The 23643-nt window shown below is 34.1% G+C and overlaps 1 protein-coding gene across 6 annotated transcripts in view; it reads right to left on the bottom strand.

Annotated features, from left to right (window-relative positions):
• Positions 1-23643, bottom strand: part of ZBTB20 (zinc finger and BTB domain containing 20) — a 798335-nt gene that overhangs the window by 447004 nt on the left and 327688 nt on the right. For 5 of the 6 annotated variants that reach the window (XM_065875980.1, XM_065875981.1, XM_065875978.1 and 2 more), the window contains one exon: positions 5712-5785. The exons of the other annotated variant lie outside the window; for it this stretch is intronic. The gene's annotated coding sequence lies outside the window, so the exon portion shown is untranslated. The remainder of the gene's footprint in view (positions 1-5711; positions 5786-23643) is intronic. 6 annotated transcript variants of the gene reach the window in all.

Raw genomic sequence — 23643 nt, 5'->3', positions numbered from 1 at the left:
AAATAAGATTAAGGTTTAACAGTTAAAAATACATTCTAAGAGTAAAACACATTTTTGTACTCATTTCTACACTATACAACGAGCACTTAAAAATAAACAAAAATAACAGATTCATTAAGCAACAACAGAATTTTAATAATTATTGACTAGAAAGGAAATAAAATTAACTTGACCTTATCTTAGAAGGTTGTCAGAGACCTATTTTGGTTACGCAGATGGGAAACATGTTGTGAACTATTAGACCTCTGTTTCAAAAGTCCAAGCCCTCCTCAAATTCAGAAGTAAACCTTCAGTGAGGATTCACAATGAATATATAGATGATATAAGCTTACGTATATTATGTACCTTTGAATTACCTTCATCTTGTTCTACTCTTAAGCTATTCTTCAATTAATATTTATTTACTTACTGTTTTTTGCATGTCTACTATGTGCTTTTCCAGGGTATTCAGAATAAGATCCAAATTCCCCACCCTGGCTACTTCTCTGACCTCACCTCCAGTCGCTCTCCTCCTTTGCTTCTTTTGCTCTAGCTACTCTGGAATCCTTTTATTTCCTTGAATACACTGTTTGTCCTTGCCTCAGGGCTTTGTCCATGCTGTTTCTGTTGGGAGCTTTCTCCCCCACTCAAACTTCCATCCCCACCCCAAATTGTTCACCTGGCTGATTCTTTCTGTCTTTCAACCCTCAACTTAAATGACACTTTCTCTAAGAATTCTTTCCTGAGCACCCAGTGGACAGAACAATAGATTTTCCCCACCCATTATTGTCTTGCATACCAATTAGCTCTTCTCATGGACTACAATTTGTAATTTTGTAATTATCTGCATACTTATTTGACATTGGATTCCCTTAGAAGACTATAAATTTCATGAGACACTAAGGGATCGTTTCTTTATTCCCAATATTAAGCATGGTTGAATAATGAATTAATGATTCTACTGTGGTAGATTCTATAGGGTTAAGAAATATTAATAATTAAATATGGGCTCCATCCCTAAGAATTTGCTTTCTAGTAAAAAAAAAAATAAATATAGCATGCCCATAAATATTGTTTAAAAATACAGAAAGTAATTCATGTCTCAAAAAATGTGTAGGAGGGTGCTGTATTAGGTTTCTAGGCTGCTGTAACAAATTATTACAAACCTGTTAACTTATATAAATTTATTCTTTCACAATTTCGAAGACCAGAAGTTCAAAATGAGATTGTTGGCAGGGCTGCTACAGGTGCTAAGTGAGTTTGGTAGGTAGGGGAGAGTGGACTATTTCTGGCTAGGTCAGGGAGAGAAGGTTTCATGGAATAAATAGCATTTAAAGTAACCTGGAAGGATGGATTAGATTTGCATATGGAAAAGCAGAACGATGGGCATTCCAGATAACAGAAACAATACTAATAAATGAGGGTGAGGAAATCTGGCCTGAGTGTATGGTATATTAAACCATAAAATTAAGTCAAAAATTAGGACAGAATTAGATTTTACAGTGTCATGAATATTGGTTAGGCATTGTTTGGTAATTACTATAGAATATTAAAGTTTTGTCTGAACAAAAGTGACATGATCTTAGGGCTCCTGCTTCATGAAACCTAAAGGGGCAACAGTGTTTAGGATGAATAGGTCTCCCCTCTCTGTTTCTCCCGAGTACGAGATTAGTACAACCAAGAGAAGATGAAAACCTGATGAGGACAGAGATACCAAAAAAAGAATTACTGGCCACTTATTGGATACTTGGAGGGGATAGGAGAGGGAATAATGAGATATTTTGAGCCAAGATGACCTGGAGAATTGGAGTGAAGAAAATTAGGATAGTCAAAAGAAGGATGATTTTTAACTAGGAGGATAATTACTTGATATATTGATTCTGAGAAACTGGTGTGATATCTGTATAGTTGAAGATTTAAATAAGGAAACTGGAAATAACAGTGCTGTAGTTTGGGACTTAAGATATAAATGTGTGCGCTATCAACAGTGAAATAAATGAAGTCATACAACCCTGCAAAACAGTGTCAAATCATGGGAAAAGTATGCATGTGGAGTTTGACAGACATATTCACATCCTATCTCAACCAATTACCTTTTGTATGACCTGGGACAAATTGCTTAATTCTTCCACTTTCTCGTTTGTGAAAAAAGGGGAAAATAATATTATCCCTTAGTCAGGATTACCTGAATTGAGTATTTAAAAGACCGATCATCTTTAGATCTGCTTTCATATTTTGGTGGCATGATTCCCAGTAAGACATATATTTATTTTTCAATCCATTATCTTAAAAATATGTAACACAGTCTTTTTACAAACTTTTTTTCTTTGATTCTATTTCTTAAAAGCATATTGACTGTGATCCTCTAAACTGATTTCATGACCTATGAATGAGTTGCAACCTATACTTTGGAAAACATTGGCCCTAACCAGCATTCTATACTCGGGTCACACCATTACCATTGTTTCCTCAACTTCCCTCTGCCTAGGCTGCTTGCTAATATGATATTATTCCTTGATGGTCCAGATGAAGTGATAACCATTTATTTCCTCTACTACACCCATAAAATACTTTGTCTATAAGAAAGATGTATCTGTTGTCCAACTACTACTCTGGTCTCTTTGGATTGTCAAATGACAGAATCCAGTAAAGGAAACCTGAAATAAATTACCAGGGCAAGTAATTCATTTTAAACTATTAAAGTTTATTTCAATTTTTCCAGACCCTGAGAAACTTTTCTCTGATGGAAATGACTCCTGGCAACAATGACATTCTGACACCATGCCTGATGCACCCTCTTTGGGAAGTTTGAATTCAACATCACAATGGCTGTGTTCAGATTACCGGTTTCATCTTGCTTGTAAGCCCAATTAAACTACTGAAGTTTCTAATGGCCTTCTGTCCACTTTGTAAATCACCATAAAGAATATTAAACCAACCACATAAATTTGCCTCTGTGTGACTCAATGCACAACCAGAGGCACAATACCAAAATGCATAATAAAAAAATAACAATTTTTTGATAACAATAAATGCTTTTAGAATAGCCTTTATATATGAGTTTTGGACTAGTTGGTAGAGGGGACCACAGTTCAGTGGGTCTCATAAGATGAGCCTAAGGCAATTTGTTCCTCAGCGAACACAGCTCAGACCCTGAGTGTAGAAGAAAGATCAAAGCCTCAGAGTCCAGAGTTGGGTTTACTCTCAGGCCTAGATGTCTGAGAATGATTCGCATTGGTAATCAGTATGGTTTGGGTAACCTGCATGCCCTACCCTGGGCCTCAATTTACTTATTCCAAAATGGGATGACTGGACTTTTATTTCTTATATCCTTTCTACCTGTAACGTTTGCCGATGCTCTGCCCTTACATCTCTTTCACCTCAATCTTTTAATCTTAAAACATGTGAAATGTGTTTATAAAGTTCTTTGATGTCCCTAAATGTTATCCAACATGATAACAGTACAATTCATGAAGCCTAAATTTTATCATTTTAGCTTTGCCTCAGAGGCCAAGTTTTATGAGAGCCTTAATTTGCACCACCAGAAGCTAATTTAATAAAAATGAAGGGACCCCTTTTAGAAATAAATTAAAATTGGTGGGGGAGGGCAGGTAACTTTATGCAAAAGAAAAAACAACAGCAACAAAAAACCAGGAAACTCAGCTTAGAGGGGTCAAATTGTTCTGAGTTCTAAATAATGCTGTGGTCTTCTTTGTGCTGAGAAACTGGTCCTGGTTTTTGACACACTGAAAGTAGAAGTTTCTAATGGCAACTTCCCAAACCTCTGGACTCTTGACCCAATACCTTTTGTACCATTTGCCCCATTTTCTTGAAGCACAATCTACTGCATAGTAATTAGACAAACAGGTACAGAGCATCATCCATCCTAGAGCCAGGTAGATTTATCTTTGGAGACAACTTCAGTGTATGGGATGTAAGACACAAACAGAAAACTAGTGAAGACCACTTCACAGACAAAAAGGATATGTATGAATGGGCACTTCTCATTCTGCTCAGGTGAAAGAAGTATAAAGTCAAAGAGGAGAAAGACTAGGCGACTGATGCCTAATGTTACGTGGTAAATAGTAGGTTTGTCTTTGACAAATTCCTTTATAATTATCTTCCTGACTGTCTAAAACTTTATTCAACCCATCTTCACAATATTCTCTGAATGAATGACTCCTAAAGTTCTGACTTAAATTTTCTAATTGTACTAATAACAATAGCTGTTTCTTGATTACTACTATTATGCCAAGTACTGGGGATTACAAAAATCAATAAGAGATATACCCTGATTTTAGAGATCTTACCATCTATGGTTTTCGACTGTGGTAGTTATGACAAAAATAACAATAACCATCATGTATTCACTCATACCATCCAGGCACTGCGCTCAGTGGGCAGCATATATAAGCTGCCAAAGTTCCCTCCAGTTCACCAGATACCCTGACAGTGAAGTGATCTTGCTCTGTCCATGCATCATCTCTCAAAGAAAAAAAAAAAAAAAAAAAGGACCTAACAGGAATTCAGACAATAGGCAGGGATATTTAAGCAACGTCAGAACTGTCTACAGTAAACATACAAGAACTGTAGTCAATAATGAAAGAGTGCAGTAAACCAAAGTGAAAATGGAAGAAATCATCTGAATCACCGTTAGTGTACTCTGTCGAGAGGAACTGTGACACTTTGAAAACCACGATGCAGTAAACCCCACATCCGGCATTCCAACAATGACACAAGGAGATGAATGCTATTTAAGTGTTTTAAGACTCTCTAGCAAAAGACCTCATAACACATTAAATTGTAAAACTTAGGAAGACATCATAACCTTCTGGACTTCACTACGAAAATGAACATTTTGATCTAAAATTAAAAAAATATAACACTGAATTTCCTTGTAGTATTTCATAACCTTTGAGTGTGGCATTAAAATGCTTTTCTTTTTTCCCCCACCACCTCTAAGCTTCTGTTTTCTTACCCTGGGCGTCTGAATCTTTTATATGCTTGGGTTCTATTCACTGCCTGTTATTCAGACATTGAAATCCCAAATGTTAATTGTTCTTCCAAGTACATTGACAAAACAGCAGCTAAATAAGGGTAGACCAGACTGTGGTAGACTCTGACATGCATTTATGGAACAATGGGGCTCTGAGAGACAGCCTTGTAGCTCACGGGAAGACATAAGATGTGCTATTTTGACTGCTTCATAGCAGAATGGGGAACACACGCACACAAGGGAATTATGCATTTTACTTAGTTTTGCCCAAAGTCCTCAAAGCAACAAAATCTTGTGATGTCATCATGAACTTTCTTTCTCTCCATTTACATTGACACAAAGGCTAAAAATTTCTAATGACATCACAAAGGAAAAAGGAACCTACTTTGATTCCATAAGAAATCTGTTACCTTCTAAGAGACTTGTACCAAAATGTAAGAATCCTTCCTGACAGGGTGTATGTCACTGTGCTGATGCACGGTGGGTGACACCCTCCCTAATGCAATTCAAACCAGCCAAAAGAAAGGATTCACAATTTAGGTTGGATAAAAAAGACATACTGAATATTGAGCCTTACAAATTTTCTTTTTTTAAAGAAGGAAATCATTTAAACATGTATTTCTTCAGGGATATTCAAATTTTTACGCATGTCTGGTTACTATGTTACCAATATTTTTGTCCTTTTTTTGAGTTGGTCACAAAAACACAGAGGAAGGTAGAGGAAGCTTTCACTTACAAGAATGCGGTGCAATTCAATCTTTTGTTTTTAAGGTGCAGTGATTTCAGTCTCTAAATGTAACTTCAGGCAGTCTGAAAAGAAACAGGTTAAAATCTCTTCCAGTTATAATTGGTATTTCAGATTTAATTAAAAATTAAACTTTCATAATGTTTCACCATCCAAAGCAATGCATTATCAGTCAAGCGTGGCTTTTTTTTTTTTTCCTAAGGAAAAAAAAAAAAAACTCTCTTCCCAGAGTCGTTTTTTTAATGAAAAGAAAAGGATCTAAAGAGGAAAAAAAGCAATTCTGAAAAACAAAATATGCCGCCATGTTAAGGACTTCATAATATGACTAGAAGCTCAGTGTTTCTGAATTTTACCTATATTCTGATTTTTTAAAAACTCCTAAATAATTCCAAAGCCTCAAGATTACATAAAATGTTATTTCAGAGAAAAAAGAAGAAAATCTACAATCTGAATACACATATTAAAGGGAAATATAACTTCAAATAAAATTGGAAAAAAATGTTACATCTACTACTTTCAAATGACTGAGTTGGTGGTGGGGCAAATGGTGAAGTAGAGGTAAAGGAACATATTTAGCAATACAAATGCCCATTGCAAGGTATTGTGGGTTTAGTGCACTCCAGACCACATCATATTATATAGCTAGTCACATGCAGCACTGCTATTTGAAGCAACATGGGAAGACCATCAGGGTTTGAACCGGTCTTCTTGATTTAAATAACTGTGAACACATTTAAAAAAATACCTATTTTTAATCTTTGAATTAAGAGTCCAGGCATTAAAATTAAAATATGTCATAAATACTTGGGCTTAAGATGTCATACTAATTTTTTCAATCCTTTCTTTCTTCATACAACACCATCTATGAATAAGATAATAGTTAAAAAACAGGATTAAGTCATCCCTATTTTTAGCTTCAAATAACTGATAAAACAGGTTTAGAAAAACAGACCTTTTAAGTGTAAAATGGAGACAGAACAATTATCTTTCTTTTACTTTACAGCATGGCAGTACATTTTTTTATATATTTGTAGCACTAAATATGGTATGTTTATGTCCACCTTCCCACTAATGCAAGGTAATATTGCCATATATGAGAGTATGATCATAGATCAGCCCTGAAATTGCATTTGTTTTTAGAAAATGCATCTAGTTCTTACTTGTGAATTCTATTTTCTTTTTCTCTTGTATTATACAGAGGAATATTTTGGGTATTGTGTCTATTTGATGCATATAGATTTTAAGTTCAAACTGGCTTAAATTCACTAGGTCTATCCATGAATGGATCCAAAAAAAAAAAAGATCACTGACATTGACTAACTAAACTTTTCCCCTGCTTCTCACATGCCTGAATTAGACTAAAAATGCACCAGTGTAAAGACAGAAATTATGGAGGCGTCACCAGGGACAACTGACTGAGAGGAGGGGAGTTCACACATTTCCTTATAAGGCAACAAAACATTCATAAAAGAAACTGACAAAAATAACTCATGATCAGAAATAATAAGGAATAACAATAATCCCCAATAAACGATTCAGAAACATAAAAACTGCTCACCTCTATATAAATCTGAATCACCAACTAGCATTGTTCTACTCACCGATCACGTATAGTTAGTGAAACGGATTCAACTGTCTCGTTTAGACAAGAAAGGGTGATAGAAACTAGGCTGCATATTTATATATAAACTACTTAACTGACAACTAGCAGTTCAGTTTAATCAGTCAGATTTCCTTTTCCTTAATTCACCAGATGTTGAGTGAATTGAACTCTTAGTTCAAAACAATAAAGCAGTTTCTACGAACAGAAAGTCAAGTTACATTCTCCTCTTCTCATGTCATTCCTCTTTCTCTTCTTTGACCTTTCTCTTCCCTTCTCTATATCTGCCCGTTTCTTCCTTACTTTCACTTTCTTCCTTATTTATTTTCTCCCTCTCTCTTCTCTCTTTTTTTTTCCCCCTTGGTGAGGGTAATGAAGCTCAAAAATAACATCTTGTATCCTGTTGAGGGAAACTTGGTCACAACTATCCTTCCAGATGACAAACTCATTCTTAAATGTCTGCTTCCCAATCCAAAGAAAACAGAGTAATTGAGAAAATAGAGATGTAACATCACTTAGCACTACCAACACCACCACTTTTAATTCCCATGTTACATTCATCACAAGGAGGACTGAAGTTTATTTACGTTATCCCCTAACCTCAAATAGGACCACAAATAAGACTAATAACAGGACCATTTTGTGGCACTCAGGCAAACGGCTGGTCAAAACAGATGGATCTTACTTTGCGCCAGGACTCAAAAAATGCAGTCGCCAACACACTGTTGGCGACTACATATCTTGGCCCAAGGATGGACCTGGAAGTGGGACCAGTTGTCTTTGATATGAATACTGTTCCTATTCATATCTGCCTCATGAGAAATCATTAACTCTGTTCCTATGTAGTGGGGTTAAGTATTGGGTAGAAACTCTTTGGAAGATTGATCATTGAGAAAGTGAAATATTCTGAAGGCATGTCAGATTAAGGAGCAGAGAAGTTAGGACTAGGACCTTATTTTTGGCACTACTGTCTACTTTTCAACTTCCTGTTTTTTTCAAGTTCAGTACTGTACACTGAACCCACTTTTAAAATACTAGATTTCCAGAGTATGTGTCATCAATAAGAATAACTTGCTCCTGACGTTTTGGGTTCCAAAATCTGTTAAAATTTTTTCAAGTTATCCAGATCAACCTCAGTCATTATTAAAACTGACCACCAATGTCAGACTTCTTTAATCAAGACAGAACTATGTAAGGCTTTAAAGAATACACCCAGTGATACACTGGGGAACAGCTCAGTAATCAATGCAAATTACAAAGCCCGGAAGAATGCTTCTCTTGGCAGAGACTATTTAGCAAGAGTTGTACATTCTGCACTAGTTAAAGATTCTGAATGGCTTTCCAGAGAAGTAGCAAATGCATTATATTACAGTAACCCATCCTGTAAGTCTTCAAGGCCAAAAAACAAAGCCCCAGACAATAAAAAACTGAAGGGGGGGGGAGGAACTATAGATCTTAGTATTGATTAGGAACAAAGGACTGCTTCTGACCACATCGAATAGGTAGGAGTTTTAGATATCACCAGGTCACAGAACTTCAAGGAAAGAGCAACAAAGCACTCCAGTTTAGGAAGTCTGTGCTAATATAGGCAATTCTCTTAATGCTTTCCCAACTATTCAGCACCGACTGTATCTTGCTCAGATTGTTTTTGAGAGTTCACTCACCTCTCTATGAGTTATTCATTCTGACACTGTTCAGATTTGATTTTTAACAGACAAGCCCTGTTTGTGGTCAACATAGAGACCAAATTATAATGTTTTAATTATTTCCCTTAGTCTTTTTTTTTTTCCTTTTCACTTACAACTTTTCTTATTGTGAAATATTTCAAACATATGCAAGAGTAGAGAGTATAGTAAAATGAACTCCCCACCCCCTGCAAAGAAAAGAATTCCTATGTACATTGCTTTATTGCACTTTATAGATACTGCATTTTTTACAAATTGAAAGTTTGTGGCAACCCGGCATCAAGCAGTTCTACCAGTGCCATTTTTCCAACAGCATTTGCTCACTTCATGTCTCTGGTAATTATATCTTGGTAATTCTTGAAATATTTCAAATTTTTCATTATTATTTTATTTGTTATGGTGATCTGTGATCAGTATTTCTGATGTTACTATTGCAAAAAGACTACAACTAGCTGAAGTCTCAGACGATGGTTAGCATTTTTTAGCAATAAAGTATTTTTAAATGAAAGTATGTACACACATAATGCTATTGCACACTTAATAGACTACAGTATAGTGTAAACATAACTTTATATGAATTGTTGAAACCAAAAGATTTGTGTGACTTGCTTTATTGTGGTGGTCTGGAACTTGAACCTTAATAATTCTGAAATAGGCTTGCAGATAGAAATACAATTGACTTGAGTACGATGCTCTTGTACCCAGCGAGCTTGCTGAACTCATTTATTAGTCTGTGTGTATGTGTATGCATTCCTTAATATTCTCTACGTACTTATGATGTTTTCTGCAAATAAAAGTTTTAGTTTTTACTTTCCAATCTGGATGCCTTTGATTTCCTTCTTTTCTGTTGTTTCTTTCTTTTTTATTTCTTTCCTTGCTTTATTTCCTCTTTTTCTTTTTATTTATTTTTCTTACCTTTCTGTACAGAAACTCCAGTACAATTTTGAACAGGAGAGGTGAGAGCTGACAACCTTGCCTTGTTCCCAATCTTAGAGAAACCCGTCAGTTTTCCATCATTAAGTATGATATTAGTTGCAGGTTTTTTCATAAGTGCCCCTTATTTAGGTACAGAAGTTCTATCCCTAGTTTGTTAAAAGTTTCTGTCACAAATGCATATTGGATTTTCTCAAAATTTTTTTTGTGTATCTATTGCCACAATATATATACATATAGATAAATATACATATAGATACAATAGATATAGTCATGTGGTTCTCGCCTTTATTCTACTAATATGTTATATTACATGAATGGATTACTGGATGTTAAACCAATCTTGCATTACTAGGATAAATCCTACTTGGTCAGGGTGTAAATAATATTACAGATTGCTGTACTTAGGTTTGTGAAGATTTTGTAGAGGATTTTTGTTTTTATATTTATGAGGAATACTGGTTTATTTTCTTATGATGTCTTTGTCTGGATTTGGTCTCAGGGTAATACTGTTCTAATAGAATGAACTGAAAAGTGTTCCTTCTTCCTCTATTTTTGGAAAAGTTTGTGAAAAATTGGTATTATTTCTCCTTTAAATATTGGCTAGGATACAGTGAAGTCATTTGCATCCAGACTTTTCTTTGTGGGATGACTTAGTTAATAATCCTATCTTTTTACTGTTATAGGTCCATTTAGATTTTCTATTTCTTCTTGAATCAGTTTTGGTAATTTGTGCATTTCTAGAAGTGATACCATTTTATCTAAATTGTCTAATTTCTTGGAATATATTTGTTCATAGTATTACATTTTAATCTTCTAAATTTCTATGGGGTTGGTAATGTCTCCTCTTTCACTTCTGATTTTGGTAATCTGTTATGTCCTCTCCTTTTCCCTTGGTCAGTCTAGCTAAAGATCTGTCAATTTTGTTGATCTTTTCTAAGAATCAACTTTTGGTTTCATTGATTTTCTCTATTATTTTCTTGTTATATATTTCATTGATTTCTGCTCTAATCTTTATTATTTCCTTCTTCTTTAATTGAGTTTTGTTATATAGTTACACCATATCTATGTTTACCTACATAATTATATTATCAGTGCTATTTATCTCTTTGGGTGTATTTTAATTACTGTTTGCTGTCATTTCTTTTCAGCCTAAAGGATTTCCTTTAGTATTTCTTGTAAGGCAGGTCTGCTAGCAGTGAATTGCCTCAGTCTTTATCCTACAAAATCTTTATTTTACCTTCATTTTGAATAGTTTTGCTGGATATAAAATTCTTGATTGTCATTTGTTAAAATCTTTATTTCCTTCAGCCTTAGAATATGTTATCTCTCTGCCTTCTGACTTTAAATGTTTCTGATGAGAAGTCAACTGTTAATCATAGTGGTGTACCTGTATCGAATTTGTCTTTTTTTCTCTTGCTGCTTTCAAGAATTTCTCTTTCTCTTTGGCTAAGTTTGGCTATGATGTGACTATGTATGGATTTTTCATATTAATGACACCTGGAATTTGTTGAGCTTCTCAAACATGTAGATTAATGTTATTCATAATATTTGGCAAATTTTTGGTCATTGTTCCTTCCAATATCTTTTTCCTTCTCTTTCTTTCTTTTCTCTCCTCCTTCTCTCCCATTACATATGTTGGTATGCTTGATGGTTTCTCACAGATCTCTGAAGCTCTACTTCTTTCTTCACTATGTTTTTCTCTTCTTCAAATTGGATAATTTCTACCAATTAATTTCAAGTTCACGGATTTTTTTCTTTTGCCATCTCAAATCTGCTGTTGAGTCCCTCTAGAATATTTTTCATCTTAGTGTACTTTTTCACTCCAGAATTTTTGTTTCTTTTAAAAATAATTTCTATCTTTATATTAATATTCTTTATTTGAATAGTAATTATAGTAATATTTTATGTAATTATTTAATATGATTTCCTTACTTACTCAAAGATATTTGTAGTAGCTCCTCTCAGGTCTTTGCTAAATTAACCTTCTGCTCTCCCCCACAAACTAGAGACAGTTTCTGTTGACTGCTTTTTTTTAACTGGGTGTGGATTAAACTCCTGTCAGTCCTTACATGTCTCAAAAAGTTTTTCTTGAAAATTGACATTTTATACAATATATTATAGTAGTTATGACTTCTGATTTTTCCCTCTGGGGGTTTCTGCTGTTTTTGCTATTTATGTGTTTATTTGTTTAGTGACTTACCAGTCTAATTCTTTGGAATCGGTCTCCCTCATACTGTTCAGCTGCTGATGTCTCTGGTCAGTTTTTATAATTCCTATTTTCATTTCTTAGCTAAGACTTGCCCCTGTGTCAGCACAATTTGCAGTTTATATCCATTGACTGGTCAAAAGCTGTACTCAAACAACTTAGGCCAATAAGCTAACACCCTTTGCTGATGAATATATGCATGGGTTGGGGAATTCATTCAAAGTTCAGTCAGCTTACAAGTCTTCCTTGCCTCTTACATTCCACTGGGCTCTCCCTTATCTCCTCTTTGCACTAGGCCTTAGGATCCGTCTGGGGTATGTGGATATCTTGGACCTTCTCTGATCTTCCCTGAAACACAAATGCAGATTTCCAAACCACCAGAGATATGTGTTAGTTTCATCAAGGCTCAATATGGCAGTCTCCTCATCCAATTCTCCTTGTTAAATTTCTGGCTAATATGCCAGTCTATTGCCTGCCCCAACCTGAACTGCAATCTGAGGCTAGCTATGATGTTTACACTTCCTTTTTGTTTGCTGCTGAGACTGCTACTGTTTTGACAGCACCCAGGGGCATGTGGTTTTTCAGCTTGATATTCTATTCCATCAAGTCAGCCCCTTTCAGCAGTGAAGGTGTGGATTTCCATGGCTCACGCTGCCCTGCTGGAACTATTGTGCTAGTGGAGTTTGGGGAGGGGTAAGGAGAGGAGGTAGTCCCAGCTGAAACAACAGACCCCATTTATGTCTGTTGTCTCACAATAATCTTTAATGTGGCACCTTTTATTCTCAAAAACATCCAATTTAGGTGATAAAATTTATAGTCTCCTTCTACACAGTGATCATAAACTACTTCAACAAATGCCCACTGCCTAATTCTTTGCCTTGTAATGCAAGAATCAGAGGCCCAGCTGCATGGGGGGTGTGTGTGGGTGGGTGAGGAGGTCCAACTGCTACTGAATGAAAGCTTTCATGATGGTTACATGTGTACAGAAAATCCTCTACAGCTCTAGAAAGTACAAACATTTGGGGGGATTAAGAATATCTGTCAATTATGAAAATCCTTAGTTGGGTTGGGCCATGAGAATTGGGAGGTGACTGGAGGATGAGGATGAAGGTGCCAAACGTCTCCCATCAGAGATAAATAATTTTGCCTTACTTTACAGATCTAAGAGGAATCACTCAATGAGAAGAGGTAAAATTATGTGGTTTATAAAGGATTTCTAGGAAATTTAGAGCTTGAATGAGCCGAAATAAACCCATTCCAAGTGACTGTGGAGAACGTGGTATCTAGACTTAATCTTACATAAAATAGTAGCTCAGAGATCTCACTAAAGAGGTTCAAATACTTACTTGGATCAGTTTAGTATTTACCAAATTGTTCCTTCACAGTTTCCTGTTCCTCTCAGTTTATTCTACTCAGGAACATACTAAGGTGATGCACTCCTCTGGGAGCTTAAATAACTCTTGCAAATCAGGAAGTTCCCATATAGAAATAGGGAGTAATAAGCACTTTAGAAACGATTTTTGCTTTACATGATGATCCACAATAAAATTCCCTTGAGAGATTCTCCTGGAGCATTTAAATTATGAATAGATTTACAAAATCACTCCTATCACATAAAATGAGATAAACATGTAGTATCTGCTTCTAGGAATTTTCAAAACTGTTTGTTTTTTTGTTCTTCAAAAAGACTTAAAGGATTGGGAAGATCAGTAAACTTTGTGCAGTAGAAATTCAGAACATATGATGCATTAACTTCGAATATCTTACTGATATTTTTGGATCAACATTATGCTTCACAATTTACAAACTACTGAAGAAATCAAAGTATTCACCAAACTTCATCTAATTAAAATGTCATAGCAATTCACCTTTAACCAAGGAATGTGTAACAGTAAATATTACTATTTCTATTTGGAAAACAAGGAATCTAATCCATGAAACAGAACATGTAAACATCACATAAATTGCTTAATGACATGAATAAGTCTGCTGATGGAGTATATGATGAAATTCCATCACCTTGTAGCATGAGATTATCAATTAGGTAATATCCAGGCTGTGACAAAGAAGAAACTTGGAACCTGCATCTTCCATTTTGTGTATATTAGAGCAGAATCAAAATAAATGTTTAAAGAGATTTTTTTTTGTCCTATGAAATGATATTTCTCTGGCTAATCTCTCAGGTAAAGTGGGTAGATATTTTTTAGCTGTGTGTTTTTGTTAGGCTTTTCAACTTCTGTAAAATAATTTAAACACAGCCCCTAACTTGACTACTATTTCTGCCTTTAATTAACAAAGAATAGCTGTATTCCAAGCATTTTCCAATAATACAATCTAGAATTCACAGTCATACAATAGCAATCAAAGGCCTAACTTAGAGAAATAGTATATATAAGAAACTGTCTGAAGGATGTGCAGTCCTTTCATTGGAATTCAGCATCTAGATATATTCTAAAATCTTCCTTCGAGTTATACGAGAATGGAGTGTCATCTATCTGGTCTGTATTTTATGAGACTGAGAATACCAAATTGTACATTACTGAAATGTTATCAATCTACATTGAGGGCCACAAAAGTAGAAGTGTACCTATAAAATATTCTTTGTTTCTCATGAAAGTGAATATTGGTCATGATATTCATAATAAAATACCCTTTATTACTTAAGGGTATCAGAGGAAGATATTTCTTTCTAGTCTTAATATCAGCAATGTATTTCTTCAAAACATATGATAAGAATCTTATTTGTAAACGTATGTAAGATACTATCTAGGGTGCTTTTTTATATAGGTCTAATTCTTGCCCCCTTCTCATGTTTTTCCCTTGTTTACCCATTTTAGTTTTCATTTATTTCAGTTATATTATATACTTCAGTTAAATTTTATTTAATTTCATTCACAATAAATATATATATGTGTGTGTGTATATATATATATATATATATATATATATACATATATATTTATATCATATACCTATGTACCCCTTTAAACCATCTTTATTTCCTTTTGGAACAAAGAGATGTCCATCTGCCTCTCTGTCTTCTTATCTACCCTTTCATATACCAAGTCATCTAAAGTTACTAGAGGATACCCCAAAATTTAGATGTAATTTCAAAATGTCAAACTAGTTCTTCTAGGAACTGGACTTGATAGACTTATTTATACTTTTGCGGTAACTTCATTTTCTTCTACCCTCAATGCTATTCAAATCAGATGTCTGAAGCAAAGTAATAGACTTGTATCATGAGGGTCCAAGACTAAATTAAAGCTTAGATAAGCATCTTTTTTCTAACTCATCTAAAGATGATTCTTGGCTTTCTGTGCAAGAATAGAATAATTTGGAACCTGTGGAGCTACAGTAGCTATCTTCAAATCATTAATAAAGCATATAAAATAGGGCAGTCATGACTGACTGTGCAGGTTGTGCCCTGTACAAGGGCTCCCAGTACAGTGGTGTGTTCCAATTTAGAAGCCATACTCCCTGGCCCAAGCTACATCAGCTGGAACAGGGTTTCCTTTAATAATTTGCACAAAGGTGCAACCTATTCCTGAGTTGTTCTAAACCTCTGTACAAGTAACAGAGGCCCTCTATAACATGTTTCTATAGTATTTCTAACAAAATATAATTAATTGCATCGATATTTAGCCGGCTCTCTAGCTGTTACATGAATGTCTGGGTAAGTCTGCTAGTAATAACCTCACCACCTGAGTTTGAATCTACATGACTTGGACTAAGCAATGCTTCAAAAACAGAATGTTAGTTATAAGTACATATCTACTCCGGGAGACTGACTCTGAAACAGAATAGGAGGAAAAGGATGCTCCTAATATTGTCTTTCTTTGTAGGAAACAACATATCTTATATCAGATCATATTCTCAACATACTAAAGGCTTTTCTTCTGAAGTAGAGTTGAGAAGTGGGTGCAGAGCATAATGTTATTCATATTATTATTATCTCATTGATTATATTGTCTCCAGCTTAGAATTTTCAAGCAATGAGAAAAGTGACTTTAAAAAATCTTCAATAAGTTTTGCGACAATGGATTATTTATATAATGGAGTACTTTGCCCTTAAATTTAGCTCGTGGCTTTCTCTCTCCCTGGGAAATTTTATACAGTTAACTCTCAATAAATGATTTACAAGTGAGCTATGCATGAAACATTTTACATTAACTTTTTTTCTGACTGAAAAATTAACACATACCCATTGCAAAAGAATTGGAAAATACAGAAAAGTATACGAAAAAATGATAAATACCAAAAGTCTGATCACAGAGTCAATCAACCACTACTGGCACTTCAGCATTTAATTCAGACATGACAAACTTTAATCCCAGTTTGGCTTTCTTTTCTCCCACTGAACATCACTGAGCTGCCTCCTATTTTCACTTTTTGGTATTTACTCAAGCAATAGTAATTATTTTCTACAAATTAATTTAGCAATTAACCAAGTATGATTATATTTCATAGATCTGATACAGATTATTATTCATTCTTACTGTTCATTATAAAATGAGATAAGTTTTATCTAATCATGCCCTATGAAGATTATTATACATAACAAAGTATGACATTACATACTTTGGGTTAGATCATTTCTGTTTCATAATATGGATGCTAGAAATAGCTTCATTAACTCATGAAAAACAAAAGTAAAATGGTAAATTTGATGTTAAGAAGTCAAATATTGCATGCAAAGACCAAAGACAATTTATTTTAGATAATATTCTTGCTTCTTTATTTTTACTATCTTTACTTCAAAACTACAATATTAGTATGGAAAACTGAGAGTTAGCTATGCTTATGAAGGTAAAGCACCATAAAAGTCCCAGTGCATCTCTCTCAAGAGTCTAATCCAATTCTATCTGAGGAGCTATCCTCTTTCCGTGAACTCTGCCATGTAGAATTACATCATCTCCCATGGCTCAAATTATCTCCAATTCATAAAATGCTTTAACAAAACTATTATGAAGTGGGTTCTGTTATATATTCATATAACTTCCTCCTCACTTTGGTTTAGCACAGAAATACACAATACATCAATATGTATTTCATTAAGACAGCTGTTTTGATATGGTAACAAGCTGGGCAAATAGAGGAAGTGTGTTGGATATAATTTATTTACATTTTAGTAAGATCTCAGATGAATGATACCACACAGGAAGCTCACAGTGAGGTTAGGAAGAAATGGTGGCTGAAAGATGTCTTGAAGTTTGGAAGCTGTTAAGTATTGTTTAATCAATAGTATTGCTTCTGAATTAAGATAGGATAACAGTTCCACAGGGATAGGTATTGTGGTCCATGACAAACATTATTCAATGCAGGCATTAAAACTTAAGGGGGGGATATAAATTTTCCAAAATATGATAAATGTTTAAGGTTGTAACTTAGAACATACATCAAATGCTAAAGTTTAAAATGGGTGGCCCTATGATATAAAAATCCCATCAAATCCCAAAGGATGGGACTACGCTTCTTTAATATACCAAAGCTTACTGCTAAAATTTCCTTTTAGTAGAGATGCTAACTTCATGTTAGCATTTGGATTTCCTCCTACTTTGCATGTTAATTCTTTTGTGAATGATTCTAAAAATCAAAGCAAGTCCTTTAATGAAATAAGAAATTCAGAAAGCAACGATTTTCGGTCTACAATTATAGTAGCCTGCACTATTTCTGCTTTGAAATTATAAGCAGGGTCACCTTTGCATAGGACAAATTATCACTGGTAATGTTTTAGAGATTAATGTGTGTGGCATTTGTCTATCCAGTGTTGTTCCAAAGAGAATTTTTAAAAATCTTGCAAAAGGGCTTCCCTGGTGGCGCAGTGGTTGAGAGTCCGCCTGCCGATGCAGGGGACACGGGTTCGTGCCCCGGTCCGGGAGGATCCCACGTGCCGCGGAGCGGTTGGGCCCGTGAGCCATGGCCGTTGAGCCTGCGCGTCCGGAGCCTGTGCTTCGCAACGGGAGAGGCCACAACAGTGAGAGGCCCGCGTACCGCAAAAAAAAAAAAAAAAAAAAAAAAAAAAATCTTGCAAAGGTAAATACAATTTTTAAGCATAAAATAACGGTAAAGGTACAATAACAATAGGAAAAGCATAAAGAGGCCAGGGTGAGGCCAACATACAAAAGGTAAATTGTGAGTTTTAATATATGTGCTTAAATATAGACTAAGAATATAACTATATTTGTATTAGCCACTATAAAGAATAAGTATTTCATTAGGATTTGTTGTTTTTGCATTTTCCCCTTATTTATATCTTAATCTGCCAACTAGAACGTAAGCTCATTGAAAGTATGTAATTTTTGTTTTCCTGTACTATAATTCATAATAACTAGTGTGATGCTGAGTAGAAAATTGATTCTCAATCAATATTTCTTTATTTGTTTTGTGTGAAATATAAAGAATCTGGCAAAGAGGGTATAGTTTAAAAATATCATGTTCATTCATGCATACTGTATAAAAGAACAAAATAAAGGATTCTGAAAAATAAAATAAATTATTATAACACTAGATGGGGAAAACAGGATAAATTATGCTAAACTACACTGAAGCAGTAAAATAAATACAAAAAAACCACTTCAACTGAAAATAAATCAATGTAAATGCACACTTAAATGCACACTTAAAACCTACAGACAATTAAGACTTCCAGAGAAATGAAAATACAAAGATGGCATCATGAAAGTGATGTTGCCCCAACATCACATACCATTTCTGTCATACTATATAAGAAGTGATAAATTATGATCAAGAGTTCCAATTTCCTGATTCTATAGAATATGAACTATCTATATTATAGAAGTCTATAAAATTTCAAGTTTTATAGATGATCTTGATTAGAATTTGAGCACTATGACTTCAGATGTAAAAACTCATAATTTCAATTGTAAATCAAAATTTAACTTTTAGCAATTCTTAATATTCACATTTTGACATGGTAAACAATTAGGTAGCCTTCAAAGTATTCTTAATAAAGTCTTAAATGTAAAGTTTTTCTAGTGATGCAGGGGAAATTTAATAATGGGAAATCAATTACTATAAATCTCTTGCTGAATTATCATAATCTGAATAATCCTATAATGTTTTGAAGGGAAGGGACTATGCCTCTGAATTCCAATGCCTAGTGAACAATTCCTGGCACATGGTGAGTGCTGAATAACTGTGTGTTCGAATTGATTTTAATTGAAAAAGACATCACAAGAAAAGTCTATGTTCACTCACCAATTAGAGTTTGAGAATATTTACCCCAAAAGGCATGTAGTATACTTCAATACATTCCTAATAAACAAAGAAAGGGTGAGAGAGTAGTATTCTAACTCACCTTACCAACGTAACAAAGAATATCTGTCTTAAATCAACAACTAATATCTGCCTTAACAATGGAATAAATTAGAGGCATTATCATACAATCAAGAATGAGACAGCAGCAACTAACACAACAATGTAAAGCAATTATACCTCAATAAAGATGTTAAAAAAAAAAAAAGAACGAGAATGCCTCCTATCACCATGATTACTTAACTGATTTGGAAATTCTAGTCAATGAAATAGAACATTAAACAGAAGTAAGAGGAAAAAAAAGAAGATAAAGTCATCAATGTTTGCAGACAATTTAAGGACCTTGAAAACCCAAGAGAATTTCTAAGTTATTAAAATTACTAAGAAAGTTGAATAAAATAGCTAGATTATAAATATTATAAAAAGATATGGTTTTTCTACTGAACAATGAGAAAATGGAATGTAAGCAATTAAAGAAAATAACAAGAACAAAGCATGCTTATACTTGAATTAAATAAGGAATCTGTGGACCTATATGAATAGAAAGACACAGTTTATTTGCATATGAAACATTACATAAATAGAAACATACGATGCTTCTCAATGTGATGACTGAATATTGCAAAGATATGAATCTGCTTTATAGGTTTAATAAAATTCCAATGGATCATTTTTTTGAAATCAATGAAATAAATCAATCTTAAAGAATAAGTAGGTGACAATATTCAAAGTATTTTTGAAAAAAGAAACAAAGGAAGGATTTGACTTAACAGATCTGTAAACATACTGTGAAGCTCTAACGGAAACAGTATGGAACCAGTGAGAGAAATGAAAAACAGGTAGTCCAAAAATAGGCCCTAATGTTGATTAAAAAATTAGTAAGCAAGAAATATGGTACCCAAATTAGTGAGGAAATGGTGCTGGGATAGTTGATTAACAATAGGGAACAAAATTAAGACACATCTTATACTTTAGGATAAAATAATTTCTGGAAGGAATAGAGAGTTAAAAATACAAAATAAAAACATGATGATACTAGAAAAATGGTGAATACTTATTGGACTTCAAGCTGTTTAAAAAGAAGATAAAAGCAAAGGCTACAGTCATAAAGAAAAAAATACAACAGAATTGACCATATAAATATTAAAAATTTTCTCACATCAACAACAGCAAAAACAATTTAATGGCATATGAAAACTGGGAGAAACCCTTTTGCAACACATTTGACAAAATTAATGATTTAACATTTTAAAAAATCTTATAAATCATCAAGACAACATGAGTAAAGGACATGAGCAAACAATTTATAAAAAGAAGAAAACAATGGCAAATAAGCATATGTAAGACATTCCAGCTCCATATTAATCAGTTCAGTGTAAATTGAAACAAAATAAATCCATTTTTTGCCTGCCAAATTGGAAAATATTTATTAAATGATACTATTCAGAGCAGGTAAGAGTGTAGTTAGAAAAGTACTCTCACAAATAATTAGGGAGGAGTTATCAAAAAACTTTGAGAAGTTTATATCCTCTAACCCAAAAATCAACCTTCCAAGAATATACGCTGAAAACATAATCCAAGATGCAGATAAAAATTTAAATATAAAAATAATCCTCAGAGTAGTAGGAATCATGGTGAAAAATAGCCAAAATGTCAAATATGGAGGATTTTAAAAATTTTTGGTACATAAATAAGGTTCAGTATTAAGCAGCCATTAAAAATGAGTATTTTGGGCTTCCCTGGTGGCACAGTGGTTGAGTGTCCGCCTGTCAATGCGGGGGGCACGATTTCGTGCCCCGGTCTGGGAAGATCCCACATGCCGCGGAGTGGCTGGGCCCGTGAACCATGGCTACTGAGCCTGCGCGTCTGGAGCCTGTGCTCCACAATGGGAGAAGCCACAACAGTGAGAGGCCCGTGTACCGCAAAAAAAAAAAAAAAAAAAAAAAGTATTTTATGACTCAGGGAACTAATATAATAAATGTTAATTTAAGAAAGAAGAATATACACTGTATGATCCAAATTTTTATTTAAAAATATACATACAAACACATATATGAACACATACACTTAGAAACATACATATAATTAGAAAGAGGCAGAGCCAAAACTTAGAATTGTTCATCCCTGATTTAAATTTTATTTGATATATATATATATTTCTATTTACACAATTATATTCAGTGAGCATATTTTACTTTTAATCTGAAAAGAAAAGTATTTTAAACCTAAAAAAAATTTATATGTGTTTAGAATCTACTCAAGAGAAAAAAAATTCAAACATTAATAAAAATCAATTATCCTATACATATGTAATTATTATGCCCATTCATCTGTGAATCTCCATAATTTCATGTGTAAAGAGTACCTATTGATATATTTGATTTTCTTATTTTTATTTCTGAAGAACATAATGCTCTCTCTAAATTAAGAATTAAAGAATGTAAAGTCACTTTTAAGTCCCATATTTGACCATAGTGTTCTTCAAGTGCTCTGATGGCCTTTCCTCTAACAACTCTAAAGTAAGGTAAATAAAGTTTACCTATTCAGCAATATTCAGTCTCAGAATGTTTACTTGGCCCATTTAGCCAACACCAAGGAAGTCACCTTCAACCAACTGTGACCAACATAGTGAATAGTGCATTTGATTTTCACATTTCTTTTGCCTGGAACACGAATCATGCTGAGTGTTCTGAGAGTAACAATGGATGGAAGTTGGATTTTTCATCAGTGCTTAAAAAGTAGCTGCCAAAGTCAAGACATGCAATAACCTTCTAAGTAAGTTTGCTGGCTCCATATTGTGTTTGAAGGCACACCCCCTCCAAACGTCTGCACTCACCATCTGCTACTCAACTGCAGAATAATGCACTCAAGTCTGGTGTTGCTTGGCATAGACAAGAGCAGTCAATGTCCAACTCCATTCAGACATGTGCACCATATCAGGAACCTTATGACACAGTCCTCAACTTCAATGCAGCACTTTCAAGCCCCACTGCACATCAATCAAGTACGTATGACAGTCAAGCTGATAGACAAAATCTAAGCCAACCCTAAACACCTACTGTTCATGGATCTCTCCAGTTTGCCTGCAGCTCACCTTCTACTAAGATGATAGTGTTGGCCTAGTCTTCCATGCCAAAAAAAGTCCACGGAGTCACTCTGGCAAGAAGAAGGGTCTATATCAATGTCAACAAACAAGTTCTTTACTGCCGACCCTACCATCTGTCCTCCTGCTTCCCACCTATCTTACTTTACGTGGACCTTGATGAATGGGATTCTAGTAGTCCAAGATTCTGGTTTAGCCAGCCTTTGCAGATGGGGTCAACATGACTGCCCTCTGGCCAAACACCCAGGGTAACATAGCTGAAGGGTTACCTGGAGAGTGCCTTTTTGCAAATTTGATGTTAGAAACAAAGCAAATGACAAAGTTCCTATCAGTTTTTGAATTTCAGGTTTGTGAATAAAGTGTTGTGTTCAGTGCTTAAAGTGAAGATGATTTCCCATTAAATTCTTTAAAAATGTTAAACATGCTAAAGGATAAATTCCATTTCAACACTACGGATAAGGGAAATAAAATAAATAAAAATAAAACAGATTATTTAAAAGTATTTACAAAGAAGTTTTAAGAGAAAGACTTGAAAAACATCTCAGAAATATGTAGAAATAAGACTTTAAAATGTAATATTAATATAGAACATTTCATTCTGCATTAGATGTAACAATATTAGAGAATAATGCACATGCTAAATGGAGAATAATAGCTTTCAGATTTATTCTCCAGAAGTTGTATAGCACTTACAGAGACTTCATGGTAGAGCAGTAGAATATGATATAATCTTAAATATGAATAGTGTCTGGGGAAATCTAATTTTTTGATCTTAAAAAAGATATATGAACTATAATACATCAACATTGCCTCAAAAGTAGTAAAAAAATATTTTTGTGAACATTTTGACAAACCTTTTCAATTAGGTCATTAAAAATACACTTCAGACTGAACCTAATGTCATATAAAACAAGCAGAAAATTTCAGGAAATGCCACTGGTTCTAACCAAATCAATTTAATATGATGATACAATTATATGCCTTTATTTTTTATTCAAGGGATCCTAAACATATTTATAGAATGGTCTCTGGATTCACCAAAAACAAAACAAGCAAAAACTCTACACCAAATTCAAAATATAGCTCCTCTGAAACTCTAGGCTAAATAAGTAATA

This window comes from Phocoena phocoena, chromosome 4 (assembly GCF_963924675.1).
Source record: "Phocoena phocoena chromosome 4, mPhoPho1.1, whole genome shotgun sequence".
NCBI classification, from domain to species: Eukaryota; Metazoa; Chordata; class Mammalia; order Artiodactyla; family Phocoenidae; genus Phocoena; species Phocoena phocoena.
Note: the sequence above shows the minus strand (reverse complement) of the source record. Positions and strands in the feature narration are given on the sequence as shown.